General features: G+C 34.0%; 1 pseudogene; it reads left to right on the top strand.

Annotated features, from left to right (window-relative positions):
- The window catches only part of LOC130245349 (rho guanine nucleotide exchange factor 17-like), a 179,134-nt pseudogene that overhangs the window by 145,608 nt on the left and 14,598 nt on the right, over window positions 1-18,928 (top strand).

Below are 18,928 nucleotides of genomic sequence, written 5' to 3'. Positions count from 1 at the left end.
TATTGTTGTTTAAATGCTTTATGTGTTTTAGTTCCCAAAGCAGCGGTTCTATTTTTTGTTTATGAACAATTATATTATAACAAAGAAAATGTAGTTTTTTGTTAACAATAACAACATTGTTAAATACATAGCATTTTTATATTTCTGATTTTATTGTTTCTAATGAATCATAAAGTAATGTTTTGAAACAACAATAATTTATCTTATATATAATTTTGTATACATATTTAATTTTAGTACTTCATTTTTTGTTTAGTTGCCAAAAGCAGCAGTTCTAATTTTTGTTTATAAACTTAAGTTTTTCCAAATACTTTTTTTTATTTTACTTTTATTTCAAAAAACAGCACAGTTACAACATTTCTACAGTTACAACATCGTTAAATACATTCTCATATTCCTACTTTTATAGATTCTGCTGAATCATAAAGTGTTTGAGAAATGAATGCGATGATTTCTGCCCTCTAGTGGTGAAAGCTGAAACTTTTAGTACAGGATGGTTATAAACTGTTGTGTTTTGTTAATTGTCTGTAATCGTTTGTCTTTCCTATTCAGCAAAGTATGCGTGAGAACAGAGAGAAACAGGCTCTGGCTGACCTGATGATAAAGCCGGTTCAGAGAATCCCTCGATACGAGCTGCTGGTCAAGGTGACACTCACATTATTCCTTAAACTTCTGAAAATGAATGAGTGAATGAATGAGTAATAATAATAATAATGTTAATAATAAATGTTAAAATAATGAATAACAATAAATGAATATAAAAATAAATAACATATAACATATAATATATATATTATAATATATATATAATAGTAATAATAATATATTTGTAGAAATAATAATGTTGTATTCTTTTATTTGCTTAATATTTTTAAACATATTTTTATGGTAGTCTCTTGGTACTTTATATATTATATTATTTTCCAAAATTTGCCAGATGTCCACCCCAATAAAAGTTCAATAATTGAACATCTGAAAGACAGAAAAAGTAATTGACACAAAATAAAAAAATATGTATTTTAATGTTTTATTACATACTCTTAATGTTACTTAATTATTTATTTATTTATTTTTATTTAAATTTTTTTTTATTTATATACTTATTAATTCTTTCCTCCACAGTCCAAAGACATGTGGGACAGGTTAATTGAATAAACTATATTGCCCGTAGTGTATGTGTGTAAATGAGTGCGTATGGATGTTTCCCAGTACTGGGTTGAAGCATGGAAGGGCATCCGCTGCGTAAAACATATGCTGGATAGGTTGCCGGATCATTCCGCCGTGGCGACCCCTGATGAATAAATGAATGAACTTATTTATTGTAGTTGTAGTCATACTTTAGAGTATTTTATAATTATCCAGATGGCATAAAATTTGTATTATCCAAATTGTGCAGCTCAGCAAACCTGAAGTTCTTTAAAAATTAAAAAAGAAAAAGAAAAGAACATCCAAAGTAGGAATAAAAATTGCTATGGAATTCAATAGCTGTTTTTTGTGTGTGTGTTCAAACTGAAAGAAAGAAAAAGTCACACAGCTTTTATTGACAAGTGGAGAATGAGTAAGGCCCAATCCAAATTCTATATTTGTACTCCTTCCCCTTGGCCCTTAAAACAGAGTGTGAAGGGAAAGGGCTTCTAATTTGCCCCTAAAAAAATGGGACAGAACCACATCACCTGCACACGTCATCATATGTCATCACAATCTCTTGTTCATTTGAGATTGACGATGGCGACTGCTGTTGTTATTCCAGTTGAGTTATTTTATTTTTGGAATTGGAAATCACAGAAGGCATTGATATCATGTTATCATGTTGGCAATAAGCTCGTAACTGTACTGTGCATTTACATTGTAGCCATATTCATCTATGTAAACAAACGAAAACAATATTAACGTTATAGCAGACACTGTAAAAAGCTGATTCCCAGGCACTAGACTTTTCTGACAGGGTGTTTGAGTGTCATCGAGTGACGTGAGATGTTGTGAGACGACTATACAGGAGTTATTATGGATTATAGATAGCAAAATTTAATCTTTCCTTTTTAAAACATGACCGTAAAACACGAAGACAATCATGAATGTATTAAAACATATGCTTGTTTGTTGTGAAGATTCTTAATAATGCCCAAACATACTTAAATTTGTGCATCGCTTGATTCACGGATGCAGCCGTGTTGCTATTGTAGATGGTGTATTCTGGGAAATTTCCTACCCCTTGGTTTCTAGTGTGTACTATTTTCCTGAAAAATATCGGTTTCAGAGGCTATCTAGCCCTTCCCCTTAGCCCTACACCTTTAAACTAAAGAGAATTGGGACCCCCCTACCCCTTCACGTGAATGCGCAAGGGGAAGGCTTAGGGGTAGAATTGGAATTGGGCCTTAAGTGATGCCAGAATTTTCATTTCTGCGCAGATTCTCTCAGTGTCTTGGCCTCTGCGTGTTTGGTCTGTGCGTGTTTAGATTGTTGTGTTTATGTTTGTCAGGATCTGCTGAAACACACTCCTGAGGATCATCCAGATTACCTGTTTCTGCTGGACGCTCAGAAGAACATCAAGCGTTTGGCCGAGCGGATCAACAAGGGCCGCCGCAGCGCAGAGGAGCTGGAGAGAGAAACACGCGTCATGCAGGAGATCGAGGCGCACATCGAGGGTGTAGAGCATGTAGGTCACCCACACACACACACACACACAGAGGATTCATCAGGCCACACATACCCACACATAGAGCAGATCAGGCCATACACACACACATAGAGTTCATCAGGCCACACACACCTACACACACACATAGGATTCATCAGGCCACACATACACACATAGAGTTTATCAGGCCATACACACACACACACACACACACACATAGTGTTCATCAAGTCACACACACACACATAGGATTCATCAGGCCACACATACACACACATTAGCAGCATTTCCATTGTCGGGCCAGTGCGAGGCAGGGCTTTTATCGGGCCAGGCCAGTAGCCCAGGAGCTTGAGCAGTGAGGCTGAAATCATGTCACGTTTCCACTAATAGCTAATTTCCGCCAATAGCTCACAGCGCAGCACGCAAAACCCGCCCCCAGTACGCCCCCGAAACGTCGCACAACTCGCCCAATTCAGCATGAAGAAGAAAGTCATATCAGAATCAGGCAGATAAAGCACACCATTGCATCATCACGAAACTATTAAAATGGAGACAACCGAAGCAAACAAATTACACGTTACTGCACACCATTACATGATATGACTATACACATAGGCCTGTGTATTTTCATTCATCATATTCGTTTACTCGCCAGTCGACTGCTGGCATCAAGTGGTCATTGCCACTAATGGAGGGATGACCCAGCGGGATTTCTCCAGTAATAACTTGGTATAAATCGTATGTTATAACATCCTCGTTTTGGTAGACGTCGTCAAACATTCAGCCCAAATGCTCCAGAGAGACCTAAAACAGACTTGGGCAAACTCCATCTATGCTTCCACTCCGCCCCGAAGCTTCAACTGGCCCTCTTTGGCCTAAGGCATTTGGCGGGTCAAAAAAGACCAGCCACTGGCCCCGAGGAAATTGCTATTTTGCACGATCAGGTCCCTGGAAGTGACTGTGGAAACGCGACTGGCCCTGGCTTGCTTTTTGTATGGGTAGTAGTAGTATTTCATGATCATGATAGATGACAGTACTGTTGTTTTTTAAAAGCCTTTTTTGTAAAGCATTTTGAATGAATATTAAGTATTAAATTTAAACAAATGTAATTTAAAGAAACATGCTTGATCCGCTATTTGATTATTGTACAACTAGTCACCAGGGGTTCGTTCTTCATACGTGGATTACTCAGTTGGTTATTGACGATTTGACACGATCCAGGATCGTTTCGTTCTTCAAAACTCGAGATTTGTTGTCATAGTAACAGGTCTGGTAACTCAAACCTGCTCGGGAGCAGGCTCATTTCATATAAACAGGATTAGATCGGTCTTTTCAAGCAAAGGTAATACTGAAAGTATGTACCAAATTCTGATATCTTCTCACAGCAGTAGTTACATACACTTGGGAATATAGTAAATAGTTACAAAAAAAATAAATACAGAAATAATTATATATACACACATACACACACACACAATCTGCACACCGAAATAATAAAAGAACAAAAACTGTCACGGGGGGTTCTATCCCCAAGGGGTTCAAAGAGAACGTTTATTATTATGGACTTATTAGATACCAACGCGTCCTATTTTAAGGTTGCAGCTTTAGTACAATTTGTGTATGATAATAGACATGCGCATAATTAGACTGTTTTTTGTTTGTTTGTTTGGTTTATTTTTTTAAGGAATGATCATTCATGCAGTCAAGCACATGTTTCGACTGGTATGACGGTATTTATGACTGGTATTACGGTATTTATTTTATTAATATGACGGTGATTTGATGTTTTGCAAAAGTCCCAAACACCTTTATTTTTTTGATGCAAAATTAATTTGAACAGCCAGTTATTGTTTACGCTGATTAAGAAACTTGAATAGGCCTATAGGCTACTACAATAAAGAAAATCCGTTGCGTATCATATTTAACAAACCGTTTACCACAAATTGTACATAATTTTGCTCGCATGGATAATTGAATATTAATCAGATGATGTCATTGCGCTGCTGTGCCATCAGCCAATCATTGCACTTCTGATCATGATTTCGAGGATCGATAGATCTGTCCTTCACAACACACGCAGAGATCTCAGATCAGTTCATCCAGTCATTTTAATCTGATTCGCAAACTTGTTTGAAGAATTAATTAGCCAGAGATCAGTTATCAAGATTAAAAGATCCAGGATCTGCCAAATCATCTTAGATCATTTAAGCGAAGTACAAAGAACGGACCCCAGCTCACCACTTATTTTGTTTACATTTTTTTCGTGTGTGAGACTAAATATGTACTCAAAACAGTACATTTAACTACTGTGATGGCTACTTTGTCCTCATAATTAGTTTTTTTTCTTGTCAGATCCTGAACCCACAGAGAAAGTTCCTGAGACAAGAGATGGTGGTGGAAACGGTAAATAAATAAATGGAAATAAATAGAAATCCTGTCATTTTAAATGTTAACTCATTGTGATATTTCAAACCCTCTGTGCAGAAAACGGTGGGTGGGAAGAAGGACCGCTCTCTGTTTCTGTTCAGCGATCTGCTGATCTGCACCACGCTCAAGAGGAAATCCGGCTCTCTGCGCAGGAGCTCCATGAGTCTGTGAGCAAGTTTTTCTATCTGTTTTGTGTTTTAATCCTGTGGTCCTAGAGTTCTGTATATACCCTTCACCCTGTAGGTCAAAAATGAGCCACCTTCACTAAATCTCCTATTTTACATGAAGAAACAACCTCATCTTCATCACAAACTCTGTGAATGTGCCTCACCAGTGTGGAGTATTTAATCAGAGGGCAACACTCATTTTTGACTTAAGTAATAGGTGTATTTTCTAATGCTATACATACCTGCATAAGTGTAAAACATTTTTTAATACTTACAGACAGTACACTTCCCAAAAAAAAGGTAAACGACAAAATCTGCCTTTTCAAAAGATACATTTTTGTTCCTAACAGGTCCTTAAAGGTACATATTCCATGTAGCAAAGAATTCTGCCCCAGATTTGGCATAAAGCTGGCATAGCAGGCATTCGTCCGTCCCTGGAATACAGGATGTGTGCCAAACACACCCCGGGTTTGGTAGAGGTGGCACCATCTTTAAGGCAGCACACAATACTTGTGCCAGATAACAAATGAAGTATTTGGACCAGATGTTTAAAAAATTTATATGTGGGCCATGTATGTTTGGCCCATCTTGACCCACTTTTAAAATACATTTAAATTATTTTTGAATAAAGAAAAAATTCTACCAATTGGGTCGCTTAGAGAAAAAGCACGGACATAAGGCAAAATGCTTCATGGGTTTATCAAATTCTTTGCAGTCGTGACACACCAAAATATGTGGCCCAGTTCTGGCCTAGTTATGGGTTATTACCTTGGCTGAGACTTGGCCCAGATATGGTCCATGTTTGGCCCTTGTTTGGAAGCCAGACTTTGTCCAATCATGTACTGTAATTCACCGTGGCATGGGGGCCAAGCAAAAGCTGATTGTGCCTGAGCTGGGCCAGAGAAATTTAGCCATGTGGATTTAATACCTAAAAAGTAGAAATGTACAAAAGTGTACCCTAAAGGTACTAATGTCCACCTGTTAAGTACAAAAGTGTACCTTTTGAAAAGGTCCCATCCCAGTGTCAGATTATGTACTTTTATTTCTGAGTCTTAAAAGTTAAAGCAGCAGATTCTGATGTGTGCGTGTTTGAGATGTGTGTGTGTGTTTGAGATCTGAAGGCCTACCGTTGCACCCTAAATGTGTACAGCCTTCATGAAAACATGAAAATTTCCCAAATCAAATTCATTTTATTAAACTATTAGAATTACCATATGTTATCCATAACCTACTGGAGAGCAAAATAGTAGTTAATAGTAACATTGTTAACATGTTAATAATAAACATAAAATAAAACATGCAAATAAAAAGCTATCAGCCTTTAAATTTTATTTATTTTTTGTGACCCTGGGATGATTACGCTATATTAAAGATAGCAATAGCATCAAATACAGAACATTGATTTTATGGCACCAAGTTTAACTTTCTGACACCTTTACTGCACTGACATGCATTAAAAATAAATACCGGCCACTACTGAACATGGAGTATTGTCTCCGAGTGGCGTTCTCTCTTTGGTTTGTGTGCAAGGTTTATATATTTATAACCACCTCTGACAATATTGGGGGTCGTGAGTCACTGGCATTGTTTTGTTGGGGGTCACGGGCTGAAAAGTTTGGGAACCCCTTATTTGAAAAAATAAAGTCACTAAACTAAAAAAAAAGCATTGTTTAGGTTTTTTCTGATGTTAAAATGGTGCCAGGGTATTTTTTGACCATTAAGTCAACATCAGGGTTAAATAGTGCAGAGATGACGAGAGCAGGGCATGAGAAAAATACTGTTTACTTTAGAAAAACCGCGAAATCCCTCGAGTGTTTCTGCTCTGTCATTGAACAACACTGAACTCTACTGAACGCTCAGCGGAACTGCACCTCTGTCAAAATAACACTGCAAAAATGTTTTTTCTTACTTAGATTTTTGTGTCTTGTTTATTTATTAATTTTTTTTCGGCTTAGTCCCTTTATTAGTACCTTTATTAATCAGGGGTCGCCACAGCGGAATGAACCGCCAACTTATGTTTTACGCAGCGGATGCCCTTCCTGCTGCAAACATCCATACACAATCACTCACACTTATACACTACGGACAATTTAGCCTACCCAATTCATCTGTACCGCATGCCTTTAGACTGTGGGGGAAACCGGAGCACCCGGTGGAAACCCACGCGAACGCAGGGAGAACATGAAAACTCCACACAGAAACGTCAGCTGACCCAGCTGAGACTCCAACCAGCGACCTTCTTGCTGTGAAGCGACAGCATGACCTACTGCGTCACCTTTTGTCTAATGTCTTGTTTCTAGTCTAAAATCTGACAATTCTTAAATCAAGAAGCATTTTCTAGACAAGCTAAAAATACTGTTTTAAAAATTATATGCCATATTTTAATGAGTTTTTCCTTAAAACAAGCATAATAATCTGCCAATGGGGTAAGCTAAATAATATTGTTTTTCCTTTTGACATAAGGTTTAGTTTACCACGTTGGCAGTTTTATTTGGCTTGTTTTAAGATAAAACTCACTAATTTTGGCCTATTATTTCTTAAAAAGAAGATTTTTTTTTACTAGTCTTGGAAATGCTTCTTGATTTCAGGATTTTTAGAAATCTGGAGTAGTAACAAGACACAGATCAAAGTATGATAATCAGTTTTTGCAGAATGCACACAGTCAGGCCTTTTTCTAGAGCCAGAATCATTTTAATGGCTTATTAAAAGACTTTGTTTAAGGATCATAGTGTAGACTGAAAATGCTAATTCATTACACACTCATTTGTAAGTCACTTTGGATAAAAGTGTCTGCTTAATGAGTGGATTTCAATGAGAACCGACTTTAAACTTTTATGTTGTTTCCTGTGTCTTTCAGATATTCTGCTGCTAGTGTCATCGACACCTCCAGTAAATACAAGTTCCTGTGGAAACTGCCTTTAGAAGACATAGAGGTGGTGAAAGGTAGAGTTATTATCATCATCTCAATAGTCATGCTTGCGCTTTTTCTTAATTTTAAGAGTTTAGACTCATATTAAGTCCTTCTTTAGTTTTATATATTTATTATGTGCTTGTTTGTTTTATACTGTAAATATAATTATTTTATTAAGTGTTTTATTAATGTATATAATCCTGTCATTTATTAATATTTACTCTTTATGGTTTAGTGCATTATTAATATTATTATCATCATTATTATTTATCTACCTTTATGTATTAGTCATTTATTTTATTAGGTATTACTTAGGTTTATTTATTTATTTGATTTATTCTCTAATAAATTTTGTGTGCAGCTGTTGTTATTAATATTATTATCATCATTATTATTTATCTACCTTTCTGTATTAGCCATTTATTTTATTAGGTATTACTTAGGTTTATTTATTTGATTATTTTCTAATAAATTCTGTGTGCAGCTGTTGTTATTCATTTTATTATCATCATTATTATTTATATCTTTCTGTATCAGCCATTTATTTTATTAGGCATTACTTAGGTTTATTTATTTGATTATTTTCTAATAAATTCTGTGTGCAGCTGTTGTTATTAATATTATTATCATCATTATTATTTATATCTTTCTGTATCAGCCATTTATTTTATTAGGCATTACTTAGGTTTATTTATTTGATTATTTTCTAATAAATTCTGTGTGCAGCTGTTGTTATTAATATTATTATCATCATTATTATTTATACCTTTATTATGTATTAGTCATTTATTTTATTAGGCATTACTTAGGTTTATTTCTTTGATTATTTTCTAATATATTCTGTGTGCAGCTGTTGTTATTAATATTATTATCATCATTATTATTTATCTACCTTTATGTATTAGTCATTTATTTTATTAGGCATTACTTAGGTTTATTTATTTGATTATTTTCTAATATATTCTGTGTGCAGCTGTTGTTATTAATATTATTATCATCATTATTATTTATCTACCTTTATGTATTAGTCATTTATTTTATTAGGCATTACTTAGGTTTATTTATTTGATTATTTTCTAATATATTCTGTGTGCAGCTGTTGTTATTAATATTATTACCATCATTATTATTTATATCTTTATGTATTAGTCATTTATTTTATTAGGCATTACTTAGGTTTATTTATTTGATTATTTTCTAATATATTCTGTGTGCAGCTGTTGTTATTAATATTATTTTTTTACATGGTCTTAAATTGAAAAGTGTCTATATTTTATTTATTGCTTGTTTCTATTGTTATCATGATCATTATTGTTATGGTGACACTTTACAATAAGGTTCATTAGTTAATGCATTTACTAACATGAACTAATCATGAACAACACTTGTACAGCATTTATTAATCATAATTGAACATTTACTAATGCATTATTAACATCCAAGTCCATACTTGTTAACATTAGTTAATGTACCGTGAGTTAACATGAGCTAGAGTAACAATGAACAACTGTATTTTCATTAACTAACATGAACAAATACTGCAGTAAATGTATTGTTCATTGTTTGTTCATGTTAGTAAATGCATTAATTAACATTAACTAATGAACCGTATTGTAAAGTGTGACAATTATTATTATTAATTTGATTCTGTCAATATTGTTATATATTTTATTATACTTCTTATGTATCATTATGATCATCATTCTTGTCATTTATTAATATGTATTATTTTTGTTTGTTATTTGTTAATTCTGTCTTATTGTTTTTTTCCTGTTGACTCTGACACTTTTGGTCATTTCTTCCTCACAGGTTCTAATCAAGCCACTAACAGAGAAAACATCCAGAAAACCATCAGTCGTCTGGATGAAGATCTCAGCACACTTGGACAAGTCAGCAAGCTGTCAGAAACACTCAGTTTCCCCCATCAGGTCTGTCCATCTGTATGCCTCTAGTTATTAACATCACATGCATCCGTTTGACTTGCACAGTATGTTTTTTTCCTTTTTCCTGGTGTATTACACAGATTGGGGCTGAACAACATATTGTTTGAGCATTGATATCCAAATGTGTGTATTTGCAAAATCACATTACAGGATTAGGTTATTTATTAAAGATTGAAAGAGAAAGATATTACAATGATTTTTATTATTAATAGAATGATGACCATGTTATTTTACATTCACATTGTTTTTTATTATTAATAGAATGATGAGCATGTTATTTTACATTAACATTGTTTTTTATTACTTATAGAATGATGACCATGTTATTTTACATTCACATTGTTTTTTTATTACTTATATTTTTTATTTCTGTATTGAATACTGTTAAACTCCTCAGAAATGCTATTTACCTGTTTATTTTTGCATATAATTTATTATTTTTTATGCAGATGCACTGCGTAGAAAAATACTTGATCATCCCAGTCGATCTAAATGCATGAAATCTTTCCAAATAGAGCTGTTCAAATCATCTGGTGAAATTCTATTCATATCGCAATCTATATCTCAGCAAAACAAAATATCTCAATGTCAGATTTTTCCAATATTGTGCAGCCAAGTGTCCAGTTTGTAGACAACAGCAAAGGAAAAGAAAAGAATGTTGAATGCAAATACATCAAATGCACTTCAACTCTATTTGTGCATCTTTAGAATTGATAATATACACAGTTGAAGGCAAACTTATTAGCCCTCCTGTGAAATTTAAGACATATTTCCCAAGTGATGTCTCGTTTCTTTTAGTTTGCTAGAATAAAAGTATTTTATTTAATTATTTTTTTAAATTAGATCAATATTATTAGCCCCTTTTGGAAATAATATTTTTAATTGTCAACAGAACTAATCAAACTAACTAACCCTTTAAATGTCACCATAAGCTAATAATGTCTTGCAAAATAACTAGTAAACTAATATGTACTGTCATCATGTCAAAAACAAAGGAAAAACAGTTATTAGAAACTACTTATTAAAACTATTTTTTGATGTAACTACAATGCAACACAATGTAACTTGATGTACAAGTGTATCCCCCGTAAAGTAATTATGATGGCAATACCTTTTATTTATTTATTTATTCTTAATTTATTTTTTATTTTTTTTATTTATTTATTTATTTATTATTATTATTATTATTTTACTATTTTAATTTTTTATTTATTATTATTATTATTACTTTAATTATAATTTCATTATTGCTTTTTATTTATTTATGTTATGTATCACCTCATGTGTAAGGGGTTAAATTGTTGGGGAAGGGGATGTTCTGTAAAAAAAATATATTGATATATATATATATATATATATATATATATATATTGTTTAAAATGTGTTGGAAAATCGGGTGGCATGGTGGCTCAGTGGTTAGAACTGTCACCTCACAGCAAGAAGGTCACTGGTTCGAGTCCCGGCTACGTCAGTTGGCATTTCTGTGTGGAGTTTGCATGTACTCCTCGTGTTGGCGTGGGTTTCCTCCGGGTGCTCCGGTTTCCCCCACAGTCCAAACGTATGCGCTATAGGTGAATTGAATGAACTAAATTGGCCATAGTATATGAGCGTGTGTCAATTTGAGAGTGTATGGGAGTTTCCCAGTACTAGGTTACAGCTGGAAGGGCGTCCGCTGTGTAAAACATATGCTGGATAAGTTGGTGGTTCATTCTGCTGTGGCGACCTCTGATGAATAAAAGGACTAAGCTGAAGGAAAATAAACATGCTGGAAAAAACTCTCTGTTGAACTGCACTTTAAAATAATTTTTAAAATAATTATTTTAAAAAATTATAATAATTAAAATTTAACAGGAAAGCAAATAATTTTTTCTTCAACTGTATATAAACTGATCAACTTTACAAAGAAACTGTATTAAGGTTGTGTCAGTCAGCCTATATACATTAGTATAAGTACACCTCTCACAAATCTATCTGAAATTCATATTTTTAATAGGAAGCTATATGATGTTATATTTGTGCATATACAATAGATAAGTCAGTAGTGAAGCCAGATCTGGTGCTTATCTAATAAAATAACTTACGATAACAGTCCAAAACTAGCACACCCAAATTTATTCGTTATAGAAAAAAGAGGAAAAATTTATAGAAGCAAAAAAATTTAAAAATTTTGTTGAAATGTTGTAGGTTGTAATTTTTTTTTGCAATATTTTGCTTGTATTTAATTGTATTATCTTTCAATTTCTAAATATGTTTGGTGACTAAAATATTATTTTAATAAATATATCTGTTTATTAAATCTGTTTTGTTCAAATGCACCAAAATACATTGCCTAAATTTTTTGACCATTAAGTCAACATCAGGGTTAAATAGTGCAGAGATGACGAGAGCAGGGCATGAGAAAAATACTGTTTACTCTAGAAAAACCGCGAAATCCCTCGAGTGTTTCTGCTCTGTGATTGAACAACACTGAACTCTACTGGACGCTCAGTGGAACTGCACCTCTGTCAAAATAACACTGCAAAAATGTTTTTTCTTACTTAGATTTTTGTGTCTTGTTCATTTATTCATTTTCTTTTTGGCTTAGTCCCTTTATTAGTACCTTTATTAATCCAGGGTCGCCACATCGGAATGAACCGCCAACTTATCCAGCACATGTTTTACGCAGCGCATGCCCTTCCTGCTGCAAACATCCATACACACTCACTCACACTCATACACTACGGACAATTTAGCCTACCCAATTGACCTGTACCGCATGTCTTTGGACTGTGGGGGAAACCGGAGCACCCGGTGGAAACCCACGCGAACGCAGGGAGAACATGCAAACTCCACACAAAAATGGCAACTGACCCAGGCGAGACTCCAACCAGCGACCTTCTTGCTGTGAAGCGACAGCATTACCTACTGCGCCACTGCGTCACCTTTTGTTTAATGTCTTGTTTCTAGTCCAAAATCTGACAATTCTTAAATCAAGAAGCATTTTATAGACAAGCTAAATATATTGTTTTAAGAAATTATATGCCATAATTTAAAGAGTTTTTCCTTAAAACAAGAATAATAATCTGCCAATGGGGTAAGCTAAGTAATATTGTTTTTCCTTTTGACATAAGATTTAGTTTACCTCGTTGGCAGTTTATTTTGCTTGTTTTAAGATAAAACTCACAAATTTTGGCCTATTATTTCTTAAAACAAGACAATTTTGTTACTAGTCTTGGAAATGATTCTTGATTTAAGGATTTGTAGAAATCTGGACTGCAAAGTGACTGCAGTGAATCTAAATTCACTGAGAAATGGATCAAAATATTCATTTTCAAAATGGGGTGTACTCAGTTATGCTGAGCACTGTATGTGTATTTCAGTGTAGATTGACTGACATCTTTTTCTCTGTGTTTTTGTGTCAGAGTTTGGACGATGTGATTAAGGATCTGATGGCGTCAGTTCACCGTGAGCTGGCAGATAAGCAGTCTCTGGCCTTCAGCATGACTTTACTGCCCACTAAACTGGAGCTGAGCTGCACTTCAGCCGAGAGCAGCTTCATCTTTGAGTTCAGCAGTCCAGACACCCGCAGCAACTTCGAGCAGGCCTTCGAGGAGGCAAAGAAGAAGCTCGGTAAACACAGACAATATTCAGTCATGTGACTGCAATTTACATTACATAGAGTTAAGGGCAAAATTATTAAACTATCAGCCCTTATGTGCAATATTTTTTAATGATACTTGTTATATCAAATTAAGGACATTTTCGCAGTAATTCCTATAATATTTTTATTATTTATTTGTTTTATTTCGGCTAGAATAGGTTTTATTTTTTAAAAACCATTTTAAGGTCAATATTATTAGCCCCCTTAAGCAATTTTTTTTTTTATGATTGTTTACAGAACAAACCACTGTGATACAATGACTTGCCTAATTACCCTAACTTTAAACTAATTAACCTAGTTTAGTCTTTAAATATTACTTTAATCTGAATACTAGTATCTTGAAAAATATCTAGTATACTATTATGTGCTGTTATCATAGCAAAGATAAAAGAAATCCGTTATTAGAAATTAGTTATTAAAACTATTATGTTTAGTAATGTGTTGGAAAAAACTTTCTTCTGTTAAATAGAAATTAGGGAAAACACAGACCGTTTTGAGGGGAATAAACGATAACAATGGTCCTAACGTATTTCCTGTATTACATTTTAAATTTCCATAGCTTTCAAGAATCTAAAAAGGTTCACACATATATATATATATATATATATATATATATAACATATATATAACATATATATGATTAAATTGCCTCTTGTTACAGTTATGAAATAGTTTGACAACAAGCAGGAAATGTTCATAGGCCAGTGATGTTGCCACATTGAATTAGTCTATAAAACAATTGAAATTTTACATTTTGACTTTACCTGTACATGTAAACAGAGAATACGAAGAGAAATATATGTAACTTACAAAGAGTTAGCTTAAAATCTGTGTGAATAAGTGGTTTCTGAGACCTTTAGTTTAGTATGTTGATGTAGTTCCAACTGAAACTAAATATTGACTTTAGCAATTTTTAATGAATATTATTCCAGCCAAACTAAAAGAAATAAGACTTTCTTTTGAAAAAAAATCAATAGGAAATACTGTGAAAAATGTGTTAGCTCTGTTAAACAGCACTTAAAATGTAAAATATTTAACTGTATATTTTTATATGCTTAATATGTTTACGTTCATTTGCTACATACAGTTGAAGTCCAAATTATTCGCTCCCTGTGATTTTTTTTTTTTTCTTCTTTTCCAAATATTTCTTAAATGATGTTTAACAGTGCAAGGGATTTTTCACAGTATTTCCTATTACAGTATATTGTTTCTTCTGGAGATCTAACATTTTAAGTTAAATATTATTAGCCCCGTTAAGTATTTTGCCTAATTGCCCTAACTTACCTAATTAACCTAATAACCCTAGTTAAGCCTTTAAATGTCACTTTAAGCTGAATACTAGTATCTTAAAATATCTAGTCAAATATTATTTACTGTCATCACGACAAAGATAAAAGAAATCAAAAATAAGTTCTTTTTCAAATAAAGTAAAAAATAAATACCTTTCAGAACAATGACTAATTAACAAAGCTACAGCATTAAGTAACTAACAAACAAGCAAACAAACAAACAAACTAACTAACTAACTAAATGGACAAATAAACAAATAAATACACATTAGAGCAATAGTTAAATAATACAATCTACTGACTAACCAACAAACTAAACTAAATAAGTTAAATAAGTTAATAAATCAAATTAAATAAAAAATAAATACATTTTAGAACAATGGCTAATTAACAAAGCTGCAGTATTAAGTAACTAACTAATTAACTAGTTAAGTATTCAACCAGTGAACCAACCAATTACCAACTGACTAAATAGTCAATTCAATAAATATAACGCAATACTTGATTTACACAAAGCTACTACTAAGTTATTAGAAATGAGTTATTAAAGCTATTATGTTCAGAAATGTGGTGGGGGAATAAACTCTCCTCTCTGTTTAACAGAAATTGGGGAAAACATATGAAATAATAATTTAAATTTAACAGGAGGGCTGATAATTCTGACTTTACCTGTACATGTAGACAGAGAATATGAAGAGGAATAAATGAAACTCACAAACATTGATCTTAAAGTCTGTGTGAACAGGAAGTTTCTGACACTTTTATTTTTATAACGTTGATGTAGTTCCAACTGAATCAGAATATTGACTTTAGCAATATTTACCCTAAACAAATATTATTCCAGCCAAACTAAAGGAAATAAGACTTTGTTCTTTTTTTAAATCAGTAGGAAATACTGTGAAAAATGTGTTAGCTCTGTGAAAAAGCACTTAAAATGCTTTTATATGCTTACTTATTATATTTATGTTTATTTGCTACATTCAGTTGAAGTCAAAATTATTGGCCCTCCTGTGCTTTTTCTTTTGCAAATATTTCCCAAATGATGTTTAACAGTGCAAGGAATTTTTCACAGTATTACCTATAATATTGTTTCTTCTGGAGAAGTTTTTAATAGTATTAACCCCCTTAAGCATTTTGCCTAATTACCCTAACTTAGCTAATTAACCAAATAGCCCTAGTTAAACCTTTAAATTGAACTTTAAGCTGAATACTAGTATCTTGAAATATCTAGTCAAATACTATGTACTGTCATCATGGCAAAGATAAAAGAAATCAGTTATTAGGAATGAGTTATTAAAGCTATTATGTTCAGAAATGTGTTGAAGAAATCTTCTCTCCGTTAAACAGAAATTGGGGGAAAAATATACAGGAGGGCTAATACAACTGTATATTGATATATCTGCTGTGTTTTCCTCTTGTTTGTCCAGCCTTGAACAAGGACCAGTGGGACCCGGAGTTCCTAAAGGCCATCCCGATCATGAAGACGCGCAGCGGTATGCAGTTTTCCTGTGCATCTCCCAGTCACAGCTGCCCAGAGAACACGTATGAGGTGTGGGTGTGTAACAGCGACGGGTACGTGGGTCAGGTGTGTCTGCTGAACATCCGGGACGAGCCCACGGTGGAGGCCTGCATCGCCGTCTGCTCCGCTCGCATTATCTGCATCGCTGCTGTTCCAGGACTCAAGAACAGGTCAGATGATGAGAAACACACACATGTGGACCACCTTTAGCTCTCAAAAGGCAAATTTAATTGGACAAAGTTTCAATCTACAATTTGAAACAATACAAGAAGCACCCCATTCACCAGGCTGGCTATGTGCCTGTGCTTTATGAATGCTTGTGCATGATCAGAAATGTTCATTGTGTCTCCTTCAGAGAGCGCGTGGTTCACTCCACACCGACGGCTCCATCAGACTCGAACTCTGCAGCGTCGACTCAACCGCAGCTCCACATCTGCATCTCCGGCTCGTCTCTGGAGCTCAGCGAGCCGCCAGCGGTGCCCACTGCAGAGCTCGTGCCCTTCGACAGCGACGACACAGACGATGAGGACTCGCCCAGCCCTTCATCAACACTGCAGAGCCAGGCCTCGCACTCCACCATCTCATCCAGCTTCGGCAGTGAGTCTACAAAAAAAAGCTGTTTAAAATTATTACCATTAAATAAACCTAGATAGTAAGGCAGCTGAACAAAAACCGAATATACTGATTAGGTAGGATTCATACTAGTTATTTGATGGCCCAAAGCTAGTCCTGACCTGTAAAGAAACAGCTTAACCCTCGTGTTCAAATTGAATTCCCTTTCGTTATGTTGGTGGCTGTTTTTTACCGCATTGACATGCATTATAACCACATTTTATGACCATGACAGCTTATAATCATGCTTTCTTGATCCTTGTTGTGAAGAATTAATGATTGTCATTTGTGGAGAAAATACTGGGTTCCACACAACCGATTTGTGTTTGGACAAAATGAAGGAATTAAGTTAACTTAATAGTTGTAAAAACTTAAGTCAATTGAACATGAAACAATTGAGTTGTCCCCCAATATATGTATGATTTTTGTGGTTTCAGCTCATTTTACATAAGCAGTTTGAACAAACAGCATACATTTTTTTAAAGTATACTAATTGTTTTCTTCTTGAATATAAATGAAACTGTAAAGCAGCAGAAGAGACTTCCTATGAGAAATTTCACGCAAATGTAAACCTTTCCATCAAAAAAAATGTTTTCGCCAAAATAGTGAAACCCTTTCTAAGTTTTTTGTGTGGGCTTGTATTTTACCGAAAAATACTCAAAAATGCCTCTGTCAGTGTTTTCAAACAATTATATTAGATTTTAGTCACACAAGTACCAATTTCACATCTGACACATCCATAACAGAGAGATGTCACATCCATAACCAAGCTTTTCTCTCATGAATGCAAAAGTATCAAATAAAATAAAATCAATCATGTTTGTTCTATAGCAGCGATTCTCAAGCTTTTTCGCTTCAGACCCACCTCTTTCTCCGGTTAATTTTTGACGACCCACCTGACTGATACTATAAAATTTTTGTCTACATAAAATGTTCATTTTAATCCTTTATTTATTAACATCATTAATTATTTATCATTTATTAAATATAATATAAAATATAGAATTTTATTTTAAAAAATTTGAACATACACTAATTCAAAGAGAACCACAGGTCAACAGGGAAATTGCAAAAGACCAGCTTCTGCTTTAAACTGGACTGACTGAATCTACTATTCAATATCTACTATTCAAAAATATACAAACAAATGTAAAATACTGTAGAACACCCTATATCTGTTGAAACGCATCGTGGCGGTTGAGTTTGCAGCTGGATGTTATTGGGAGATTGCTGACAGGAACGGTGTACAGCTCTGCCAGAGCACGGGCAAGTTTATTTTACAGTCTATGGCAGAAAGTCCACTGAGCCTTGCTAGATCGTTCTGTATGGGCGCACGTCCGTTATAAAACACTTGCAGGACATTCATTTGGACAACTATGCGGATATTTTAAATTGTTCACATAAAAACACACAAAAAGAGACTTTCACACAGTTTGTGAATGAACAGACTTGCGTGTACAGGTCGCAGACGCGATCACTATGAGGCTGTTTTTGCACCAAGTTTAAAGTAATCAATCAGAGAACCGGAGAAAGTCCTTTACTTTGATCCTTTTAATATAGAATATTAATAATGAAATCCAAAAATTATAGTAAAATATTGAGAGTTAATTATAAGCTTTTTAATCTCGCAGCCCACCTGCAGGATCGCTGAGGCCCACTAGTGGGCCGCGGCCCACTAGTTGAGAATCTCTGTTCTATAGTGAGCCGACTCTTATCCTTTTGATTAGGGTTGATTCTTTTGGCTTGTGCAATTTAATTCACAGAGTTTCTACAAAGTATGTT

This window comes from Danio aesculapii, chromosome 18, assembly GCF_903798145.1.
Source record: "Danio aesculapii chromosome 18, fDanAes4.1, whole genome shotgun sequence".
Taxonomy (NCBI): domain Eukaryota; kingdom Metazoa; phylum Chordata; class Actinopteri; order Cypriniformes; family Danionidae; genus Danio; species Danio aesculapii.
Note: the sequence above shows the minus strand (reverse complement) of the source record. Positions and strands in the feature narration are given on the sequence as shown.